We start from the raw sequence: 12,009 nt of genomic DNA, 5'->3' as shown, positions 1-12,009 counted from the left end.
CCATTTGCAGCAACATGGATGAGCCTGGAGATTATCATATTAAGTGAAGTGAGTCAGACAGAGAAAGACAAATATCATATTATATTGTTTATATGTGGAATCTAAAAAAAATGACACAAATGAACTTATAAAACAGAAATAGACTCACAGACATAGAAACAAACTTATGGCTACCAAAGGAGATAATGGCATTGGGGGTGGTGGTGGAGATAAATTAGAAGTTTGGGATTAACATATATACACTACTATATATAAAGTAGATAACAAGGACCAACTGTATAGCACAGGGAACTATAGTCAATATTTTGTGATAATCTATAATGGAAAAGAACCTTGAAAAAGAGTGTATATATATATATATATATATCCATATATGGATATATATAACTAAATCGGTTTGCTATATACCTGTAACTAACACAACATTGTAAATTAACTATACTTCATTTTAAAAATGGTTTAAATATACAGAGTGAAGTAAGTCAGAAAGAAAAAGACAAATACCGTATGCTAACACATATATATGGAATTTAAGGGAAAAAAAATGTCATGAAGAACCTAGGGGTAAGACAGGAATAAAGACGCAGACCTACTGGAGAACGGAGTTGAGGATATGGGGAGGGGGAAGGGTGAGTTTTGACAGGGCGAGAGAGAGTCATGGACATATACACACTAACAAACGTAGTAAGGTAGATAGCTGAGGGGAAGCAGCCGCAAGGCACAGGGATATTAGCTCGGTGCTTTGTGACAGCCTGGAGGGGTGTGATGGGGAGAGTGGGAGGGAGCGAGACGCAAGAGGGAAGACATATGGGAACATATGTATATGTATAGCTGATTAACTTTGTTATAAAGCACAAACTAACACACCATTGTAAAGCAGTTATACCCCAATAAAGATGTTTTAAAAAAAATAAAATAAAATAAAAATGGTTTAAAAATTGAAAGACAAAACAAAACAAAAAGGGCAATAGATTACACTCTCCAATTAAATGACAGGGATTGGCAAAATGGAATAAGAAGCATGATCCAACTATATGCTATTCACAAAGGAACACTTTTAATTTAAAGACATAACTAGGTTAAAAGCAAATCGATGTGAAAAGATATATAAAATATATGCAAATATTAATTGAAAGATCTGTACTAATATCAGACAAAAGCTATGCTAATATCAAACAAAAGAGATTTTAAGAAAAAGAAAAATTTCATAGAGATGACAAGAAGACCATTCTGTAATGATAAAAGGGTTAATCAATCAAGAAGATACAGCAATTATAAACATATAACAGCATTAAAATACAGGAAGAAAAACTGACAGAACCGAAAAGAGAACTCAACAATAATAGTTGGAGATTTTGATATCCTACCATCAATAATGGCTAGAACAACAAGACAGAAGATCAACATGGAAACAGAAGACTTGAACAACACTGTAAACCAGTTACATCTAAACAGACATCTACTGAACACTCCTTTCAACAACAGTAAAATACATATTCTTACCAAGTGCACATAAAGCATTCTCTAGGATAACCATAAACTAAGCCATAAAACAGGCTCAGTATATTTAAAAATATATGCCATACAAAGCATGTTCTCTGACCACATGGAATGAGATTAGAAATCAATAACCAAAGGGAATTTGGAAAATTCACAAATATGTGGAAATTAAAGAAGAACACACATGTAGAATTAAACAAGAACAATAATGGGTTCTAAATAATAAATGAGTCAAAGAAAAAATCACTAGAAAAATTAGAATATAGTTAGAGATGAATAAAAATACACATACCAAGCTTAGGAAATGCAGCTAAAACAGTAGTTAGAAGGAACTGTATAGCTGTAAATGCCTGTATTAAAAAGAAGGTAGAGCTCACAGCAGACACATGCTACCTAGCCTCACACCCAGCTGCATCAGGGGCCTACCCTGTCCATCACTGTTTCTGCAGCAGGTGCTGCAAGGCTACACAACATGCTGGGGGCCTACGCTGTCCAACAGTGTGCCCACAACAGAAATGTGCTGCTGGGACGCACAGCTAACCATGCCAGGAGACTGCCCTGTCCACCAGAACAGAAATAAAAGGCATACAGATTGGAGATGATGATAGCAATATGGTAGAATAGAAAGACCCAGGCTCTCCTTTTTCCCATGGATACACCAGCTTAAAAATAATTAATGGGCCAACCCCCCTTGTGAGAAATTTAAGAGATCCCTGCACCCCAAGCAAGTGTGAAATCAGCCATATCAAAGTAGGTAGGAAAATTAGTGGCATCCATTCACCATTGTCTCTCCCCTTAGGACAGCACCATAAAATTGTGAAGAAACTTCCAGCCCTCAGCTTCTTCCTGGGGAGGAAAAAGGAAGACTGTACCATACATTCAATGTTGACTTTTTGGGGGAGGCTGATTGAGGAACCAGCTTCTGTTTCACCTGTGTCAGAGTCCTGATAGGACCTGGCATACTCTAGATGTCTTTGGTTCACTTAGAACAAAAAATAGCAATGCAGGGTGATGCTGTTCCAGAGGCCACTACAGCTTGGTGCCCTCTCCATCAGGAGGTAGAGGGAGTAAGGCATATTCCAATGTTCCAACTTTTTGGGATCTGCCTGAGGGACTTGTTTCTCTCTTGCCTGTCTCAGAGTGTGGACAGGATTCAATAAACTCTAGATGCCTAGGAGCCACTGAGAACAAAAAAGAGCTGTGTTATATACTCTCTCTGCTGTGTGACAGCAGAGAGAGCAAGAGACTATGAGCTCCCCCTAATTAAGAATCCATATACAAAATTCCAGAGAAGACACATACATAGAAAATATTTGAGATTATACAGTTAAACATAAGATCTGAAACTGTAAAGCTCTAAGAAGAAAACAAAGGGGGAAAGTTTTATGACAATGGTCTTGGCAATGATTTGTTGGCTATAATATCAAAAGCACAGACAACAAAAGCAAAGATAAAGAAGTAGACCACATCAAACTGAAAAGCTTCTGCACAGCAATGGAAAAAATCAACAGAGTGAAAAGGGAACCTACAGAATGGGAAAAAATATTTGCAAACCATATATCTGATAAGGGGGTAATACACAAAATATGTAAGGAGCTCCTACAACTCAATAGCAATATCCAGTTTTAAAATGGGCAAAAGACTTGAATAGACATTTCTCCAAAAAAAATATACAAATGACCAATAGGTAAGTGAAAAGATGCTCAACATCAGTAATCATCGGAAAAATAAGACATCATCTCACACTTGTTAATATGGTCATTACCCACCCCACACACACACCAAAAAAAAAGAAGAGAAAATAACAAAATTTGGTGAGAATGTGGATAAATTGGAAATCGTGCTCATTGTTTGTAGGAATGTAAAATGGTGCAACCACTATGGAAAACAGTATGGCAGTTCCTCAAAAAACTAAAAGTAGAACTACTATATCTACAGATCCAAAGTAATACTTATCAAAATCCCAGCTTACTTCTTGCAGAAAATGATAAGCTGACCCTAAATTCATATGGGAGTGCAAGAGAATCAAATAGCCAAAAAATCTTGAAAAAGAAGAAAATAATTGGACAACCCACACTTCCCAGTTTCAAAACTTACCTCAAATCTACAATAATAAAAACTGCAGCATTAACATCAGGGTAAACATACAGATCATAGAACAGAACGGACAATCCAGAAATAAACGGTAAATGTAGAGACAACTGATTTTTTTTATTGGAGTATAATTGCCTTACAATGGTGTGTTAGTCTCTGCTCTACAACAAAGCGAACCAGTTACAATATACACATGCTCCCAAGACAATTTAGTAGGTAAAGAAGTCTTTTCAACAAGGAGTGCTGGGATAGGTAAATGGATATTCACATGCAAAACAATAAAGTTGTACCCTTCAGTCACACCATATTAAAAATGAACTCAAACTAGATCAAAGATCTAAATGTAAGAGCTAAAACTATAAAACTCTTAGAAGAGAGCATAGGTATAAATCTTTGTGGTCTTAGAGTAGGCAATGTTTTCTTAGGTATGACACATAAAGCACAAGTAATAAAAAAAAAGCTAACTTGAACTTCATCAAAATTAAAACTATTTTGCTTCAAAGCATACCCTCAAGAAGGTGAAAAGACAATCCCCAGAAGGGAAGAAAATATTTGCAAATCATATATCTGATAAGGGTATAGTATTCTGAAAATATAAACAACTCTTACAACTAGGCAATTGAAAAACAGCTCAATAATAAAAGTGAGCAAAGAATTTAAACAGACATTTATTCAACAAAGATCGGCAAATGGCAAAAAAACACAGGAAAAACTGCTCAATATCATTATTCATTAGGGAAATGCAAATCAAAACCACCTTGAGATATTTCACACCCACTAGGATAGCTATAATAAAAAAGACATACAATAACAAGTGTTGGTAAGGATGTGAAGAAATTGGAGCCCTTGTACTTCACTAGTTGGAGTGTAAAATGGTGCAGCCACTTTGGGAAAAAATTTGGCAGTTCCTCAAATGTTAAAGATAGAGTTAATGTGTAACAAAGCAATTCCAATCCTAGATGTATGCCCAAGAGAACTGAAAACCCAGGTTTACACAAAAATTAGTGTGAATGTTCATAACAGCATTATTCATAATAGTCAGAAGGTTTCCACCTTCTGTTCATCAGCTGATGAATAAACAAATTGTAGTATATCCATACATTGGAGTATTATTACTTTTCAGCTATGAAAAGGAAATACTGATTCATTCTACAACATGGGTGATCCTTGAACTTTATTGTAAGTGAAAGAAGCCAGATGAAAAAGATCACTATTGTATGATTCCATTTATATGACATGTTTATAATAAGCAAATTCATAAAAGCAGAAAGTAGATTAGCATTTCTCAGGGGCTGGGTGAAGGCAGAAGAGAATGAAGAGTGACTACTAATGAGTATGTGTTTTCTTTCTGGAGTGACAGAAATATTTGGAATTAGATAGTGATGATTGTTGCACAACAATATGAATATACTAAAAATCACTAAATTATACTCCTTAAAAGCGTGAATTTTATGGTATGTGTATTATATCTCAATAAAAATGAGATTCTGTTTTTTATTTATCAGATTAGGAAAAAAAGGTTGGATGATGTCTAGTATTCACAAGTTTATGGAGAAATAAGCACCTTCATACAGTTTTGCTGGGAATCTACTTAGCTTTTTTGAAGGGCAATTAGGCAATATCTGTCAATGGTTTGAATGCTTGTACTCTTTGACTCAGTAATACTACTGCCAAAAATATGTTTTTGTATATACCAGCATACTATTCCAAATTCATGTGCAAGAAGGTTCACTGCAATATTGTTAGTAATAATAAAAAACTAGAACCATCAACATGAAACCCATTAAATACATCCGTATAATGGAAAACAGTCACAAAAACATGAGGTTGAACTCTATATACTGTATATTCTTCAGTCCATGGATCAAGGAGTAATTTTGACTTTCAAGTTTTATTATTTCATAAGGCTCTTTCTGACATAGATAGTAATTCCTCTGATGGATCTGGGCAAAGTAAATTGAAAATATTCTGGAAAGGATCGCCCATTCTAGATGCCATTAAGAACATTTGTGATTCATGGGAAGAGGTCACAATATCAACATGAACAGGAGTTTGAAAGAAGTTGACTCTAACCCTCATGGATAACTTTGAGGGGTTCAGTTCTTTAGTGGAGAAAGTAATTGTCAATGTAGTAGAAATAACGAGAACTATAGTTAGAAGTAGAGCCTAAAAATGTGACTGAATTTCCGCAAACTCATATTAAACTTAACAGATGAGGAGTTGCTTAATAAGGAAGAACAAAGAAAGTGGTTTCTTGAGATGGAATCCACTCCTGGTGAAGATGTTGTGATGACTGTTGAAATGACAACAAGTGATTTAGATTAAGTGACTTCAATTTTAAAAGAAGGTCTGCAGATAAAATGTTATCAAATGGCACTGCATGCTACAGAGAAACACTTCATGAAAGGATGAGTCAATCAATGTGGAAAAATTTATTGTTGACTTATTTTAAGGAACTGCCACAGTCACCCTAACTGTCAGCAACCACCACCCTGATCAGTAAGCAGCCATCAACATCAAGGGAAGACCCTCCACCAGCAAAAAGATTATGATTTGCTGAAGGCTCAGAGGATGGTTAGCATTTTTTTCTTTTCTCTTCTTTCTTTCTTTTTTTTTTAGATTTTGGCCGCACCCTGCAGCATGTGGGATCTTAGTTCCCTGATCAGGTATCGAACCCACGCCTCCTGCATTGGAAGGCAGAGTCTTAACCACTGGACTGCTGGGGAAGTCTCTTTTTTATTTTATTTATTTATTATTTACTTTTAGTTTTTGGGATAGTTAGCATTTTTTAGCAATGAAGTATTTTAAAATGAAGGTACACACATTGTTTTAGACGCAGTACTATTGCACACTAAATAGACTCCAGTATATTGTAAACATAACTTTATATGCACTGAGAAACCAAAAAAATAATAATAATGTGACTCACTTTACTGCAGTGGCATGGAACCAAATCCACAATATCTCCAACGTGTGCCTATATTCACTGACCAGTTGACTTCACTGCGTACAAACAAAAATTCCCTTCCCAGGATTCCTTTCTCAACTTGTTCTCAATATGCAAAAAAAGGATAAAGATTTCCTTACAAGGGTTGCTTTGCAGGAATTAAATTCTTTTAAAGCAAAATGCAAGAAACCTTAAAAATTAGAATGGGCTCAAGTCTGTTTCCTTTGGAAATTGCTATCTTTATTCAATCTATTCATTTACTGTCTGACCTCATCATAACTTTATTGCACCAATTGTGAACTTTTCCTTCCAAAATATGTTCATTACTAACTTATATCTTGGATGTTTTGATTCTTCATTTGATTTTTTAATATCTAAATCCATTAAGTTATTTCAGCTCAATACACCCAATAAGGACAATGAGAGCTCCCTGAAATGGAGTGGGAAAAAAAAGCTTTACAATTGTGATCTTCAGAAGGAGCAACATTTTGATAGCTGCAAATCATAATCAGACAAAGAGAAGTTTTCTGTTAGTGGTACTACAGAGAGCCTCTTAGTTAATTCCCTTTGTTCTCTCCTAATAGAATAGAAGATAGACATAATGAGAAGAATGAAATATTCCTCACAGATTTTTCTCTAATCACTTAAGTTTTCAAAGTAGGGAAGAGGATGATTCTATTTTTCTCTTTCTTTTAACCTCTAGCATAATACCCTCTGAAAAATATTCTCTTCAGGAGTCAAATTACAAAAGATCAAGTTGCTTGGTTCCAAACATACGGGTTTTTAATTTTTTTTTTAATAAATTCTGCTAAAATTTTCATAGCCTAAAAAAGCTCACTTCTGTTCTAACCTTGTTGTTTGTGAAATGACAACAAAGCAAAGGGAACTATATTAATCCAGCTATCTAGCTATTTCTGTCATCCCTAGCTATTCTACATGGTAGAAAAAAATCTACAACTGCAGTCATATAAAAAATACACTCTGTTTCAATGGCTTTCTCTCTTCCTTGCAATGGTTCCAACTTTGGTTGCATATCAAAATTACCTGTGGACTTTTCAAACATACAAATGCCTCTGTCCTATTCCCAGATATCCTAATTTAAATGGTCTGGGGAGAAGCCTGGCAGGATTTTTTAAAACTGCCTGGTGATTCTAATATACAGCCATGGTTGAAAATTACTAGTAGGCAGAATTGTGGAATAAAGACTTAAGGGGAGGGCCACAGCTCCAGGCCTCCACACCCTCCCCTTAATTATAACTTCAAACTGAATAGTTCTGTTTTTCTATGCTTTATACATTGAGAGTCAGTTTATTGCTCTTTTTTAAAGGAAGTTTTTCCTTTTAAAATTTAGAAACCACAGTTCCAATGCAAAAGGCTAACATCTCAGCTTTCTCCAGGCTGGCTTCATGTCTGTGACCAAAAAGAAAAAGAGTCTTTGTTTTGTTGTGTTTATTTTTAATATATCACAAAGATAAACATATGGGTAAAAGCTGAGTGATGGTTCTAGCCTATCTAAGGGAGGCCTTGAAGAGAATGGGATGCTTCTGTCTTATGCTCAAGCACTGGAGAGTGATTTAATAAAAAAGATTTTGGAAAAGGAATAAAGAAATTTGTTTGGGAATATTGAAGATTTTTTGACCTTCTAAGAAAGCTGAATGACTATAAACATAGATGAAGGCCAATGATTAAAGGCTTAATTAGAAAATTAAATGTATTAAGGCTCCTCAAGACCAGGTAGTTAATGGATATTACCTTCTGAATGCAAGTCGCCATCAAAATGAGAAAATAAAGGGTCTAGCCTAAAGCTCACTAGAAGCTCTACATATGTTAGTTTCTTTTTATGTTTTTAAAAGATAGGATATTTTAAAATTGCGTTGCTGGATACTGTTGAATTACACTGGTGAAAATTACTCTTTTACTTCCACCTTTTTTTTCAGAGCCAATGTGTTAGGAGGTAGTAAGTCATAGTGCTAAAGCCCCATGGATCTTGAGCTCACAAAGGGGATCTTTCTAAACAAACTTACTTAAAGACTAAAGAGAGTTTTGTCATAATAATTATAAAGATAGCTTCTTCTTTAACTTAGGACAATTATAACCCTTTTTCCTCTCTTTGCCTCAAAAATTTCTTTTTGAGCTGAATATTCATTTACACTCACTACAAAAGTTATAAGCCATATAGAAAACAAAGAGCAAAGTGGAAGTTCTTTCTTATCAGTAATCACTTCAAATGTAAATGGATTAAACTATCCAATAAAAAGGCAAAGATTAGAAAATAGGTTAAAAAAAGAAACATGATCTAACTACATGTTATCTATAAGAGACCCACTTTAAATCCAAGAAAACAAATTCTTGAAAGTGAAAGAATAGAAAAAGAAATCCCATGCAAATACTAACCAGAAGATGGCTGGGATGGCCATCATAATATCAGACAAAATATGTTTTGAGCCACAACTATTATAAGAGACAAAGGAGGACATTAAATAGTGATAAAATGGTCAAATTGAGAGAGACTTTCAAGATGACAGAGGAGGAAGACATGGAGATCATCTTCCTCCCCATAAATACATCAGAAATACATCTACATGTGGAACAACTCCTACAGAACACCTACTGAACGCTGGCAGAAGACCTCAGACTTCCCAAAAGGCAAGAGACTCCCCACGTACCTGGGTAGGGCAAAAGGAAAAAAAAATAAACAGAGACAAAAGAATAGGGACGGGACCTGCACCAGTAGGAGGGAGCTGTGAAGGAGGAAAGGTTTCCACACACTAGGAAGCCCCTTCGTGGGCGGACACTGCGGGATGCAGAGTGGGGAGCTTCGGAGCCATGGAGGAGAGCGCAGCAACAGGGGTGCAGAGGGCAAAGTGGGGAGATTCCTGCACAGAGGATCTGTGCCGACCGGCACTCACCAGCCCAAGAGGCTTGTCTGCTCACCCGCCGAGGTGAGCGGGGCTGCGAGCTGAGGCTCAGGCTTTGGTCGGAGCACAAGGAGACGACTGGAGTTGGCTGCGTAAACACAGCCTGAAGGGGTTAGTGCACCACGGCTAGCTGGGAGGGAGTCCAGGAAAAGGTCTGGAGCTGCCCAAGAGGCAAGAGACTTTTTCTTCCCTCTTTGTTTCCTGGTGCGCGAGGAGAGGGGTTTAGGAGCGCTGCTTAAAGGAACTCCAGAGACGGGCACGAGCCGCAGCTAAAAGCGCGGACCCCAGAGACGGGCACGAGCCACGACTAAAACCACGGACCCAGAGATGGGCAGGAGGCGCTAAGGTTGCTGCTGCCGCCACCAAGGGGCCTGTGTGCGAGCACAGGTCACTACCACACCTCTCGTCTGGGGAAACTGCAGCCCGCCACTGCCAGGTTCCCGGGATCCAGGGACAACTTCCCCGGGAGAACACACGGCGGGCCTCAGGCTGGTGCAACGTCATGCCGGCCTCTGCCGCCGCAGGCTCACCCCACACTCTGAGCCCCTCCCTCCCCCCGTCCTGAGTGAGCTGGAGCCCCCGAATCAGGGGCTCCTTTAACCCCATCCTGTCTGAGCAAAAAACAGACGCCCTCCAGCAACCTACACGCAGAGATGGGGCCAAATCCACAGCTGAGCCCCTGTGAGCTGTGAGAACAAAGAAGAGAAAGGGAGATGTCTCCCAGCAGCCTCAGGAGCAGCGGATTAAAGCTCCACAATCAACTTGATGTACCCTGCATCTGTGGAATACATGAATAGACAGTGAATCATCCCAAATTGAGGAGGTGGACTTTGAGAACAAGATTTATGATTTTTTCCCCTTTTCCTCTTTTCGTGAGTGTGTATGTGTATGCTTCTGTGTGAGATTTTGTCTGTATAGCTTTGTTTCCACCATTTGTCCTAGGGTTCTATCCGTCCACTTTTTTTAAAAAATTTTTTTCTTAATAATTAATTTTCATTTTAATAACTTTATTATACTTTACCTTCTTTCTTTCTTTCTTTCTTTCTTTCTTTCCTCCCTTCCTTCCCTCCTTTAGACAACGAATCATCCCAAATTGAGGAGGTGGACTTTGAGAGCAAGATTTATGATTTTTCCCCCTTTACCTCTTTTTGTGAGGGTGTATGTGTATGCTTCTGTGTAAGATTTTGTCTGTATCGCTTTGCTTCCACCATTTGTCCTAAGGTTCTATCTGTCCTTTTTTTTTTTTCTCTAAATAATTATTTTTTAATTCAATAACTTTATTATACTTTACATTTATTTAACTGTATCTTCTTTCTTTCTTTCTTTTTCCTTCCTTCCCTCCTTCCTTCCTTCCTTGCTCCTTCCCTCCTTCCCTCTGTTCTTTCCTTCTTTCCTTCTTTTCTGCTTGCTTTCTTTCTCTCTTTCTTTCTTTCTTCCTTACTTCCCTCCCTCCCTCCCTTCTTTCTTTCTTTCTTTCCTTCTTCCTACTTCTACTAATTCTTTCTCTTTACATTTTCTCCCTTTTATTCTGAGCCGTGTGGATGAAAGGCTCTTGGTTCTACAGCCAGGAGTCAGTGCTGTGCCTCTGAGGTGGGAGACCCAACTTCAGGACACTGGTCAACGAGAGATCTCCCAGCTCCACATAATATCAAATGGTGAAAATCTCCCAGAGATCTCTACCTCAACACCAGCACCCAGCTTCACTCAATGACCAGCAAGCTACAGTGCTGGACAACCTATGCCAAACAACTAGCAAAACAGAAACACAACCCCACTCACTAGCAGAGAGGCTGCCTAAAATCATAAGTCCACAGACACCCCAAAACACACCACAAGACATGGACCCGCCCACCAGAAAGACAAGATGCAGCCTCATCCAACAGAACACAGGCACTAGTCCCCTCCACCAGGAAGCCTACACAACCCACGGAACCAACTTTAGCCACTGGGGAGGGAAAAGAACAATGGGAACAACGAACCAGCAGCCGGGAAAAAGACCACAAACACAGTAAGATAAGCAAAATAAGAAGACAGAAAAACACACAGAAGATGAAGGAGCAAGATAAAAATGCACCAGACCAAACAAATGAGGATGAAATAGGCAGTCTACCTGAAAAAGAATTCAGAGTAATGATAGTGAAGATGATCCAAAATCTTGGAAATAGAATGGACAAAATGCAAGAAACATTTAACAAGGACCTAGAAGAACTAAAGATGAAACAAACAACGATGAACAACACAATAAATGAAATGAAAAGGACTCTAGATGGGATCAAAAGCAGAATAAATGAGGCAGAAGAACGGATAAGGGACCTGGAAGATAAAATACTGGAAATAACTACTGCAGAGCAGAATAAAGAAAAAAGAATGAAAAGAGCTGAGGACAGTCTCAGAGACGTCTGGGACAATATTAAATGCACCAACATTTGAATTATAGGCTTTCCAGAAGTAGAAGAGAAAAAGAAAGGGACTGAGAATATATTTGAAGAGATTATAGTTGAAAACTTCCCTAATATGGGAAAGGAAATAGTTAATCAAGTCCAGGAAGCA

Source organism: Neophocaena asiaeorientalis, unplaced genomic scaffold (genome assembly GCF_003031525.2).
Source record: "Neophocaena asiaeorientalis asiaeorientalis breed wild unplaced genomic scaffold, Neophocaena_asiaeorientalis_V1.1 scaffold151, whole genome shotgun sequence".
Classification (NCBI taxonomy): domain Eukaryota; kingdom Metazoa; phylum Chordata; class Mammalia; order Artiodactyla; family Phocoenidae; genus Neophocaena; species Neophocaena asiaeorientalis.
Note: the sequence above shows the minus strand (reverse complement) of the source record.